The following is a 289-nucleotide window of genomic DNA, read 5'->3' as shown; positions in this document are numbered from 1 at the left end:
CCCCGTCGTTGTAGGACAGGCTCCCACTTGTTTAGATGATTTACATTTCATGTATTTTGGACGTTAGGGTTCACTCATGTATTTTAGATGATTTACTTTAGAGCTATTTTTCCTTGTTTCCTCATCTTATTGTTCTTAAAAATCTGTTATTCACCTAGTGGATTAGTGACTATGTATTATCATTGAATCATATAACACTGTAGTTATCAACTTTTGCAGTCATGGGATTTCTAACCATATTCAAATTCAGATGCAACTTTTTCATTACTAGAAGGTAAAAGGATAAACA

This window comes from Arachis ipaensis, chromosome B3 (genome assembly GCF_059453495.1).
Source record: "Arachis ipaensis isolate K30076 ecotype BB chromosome B3, ASM5945349v1, whole genome shotgun sequence".
In the NCBI taxonomy this organism is placed as follows: Eukaryota; Viridiplantae; Streptophyta; class Magnoliopsida; order Fabales; family Fabaceae; genus Arachis; species Arachis ipaensis.
This window is presented reverse-complemented; position numbering follows the sequence as displayed.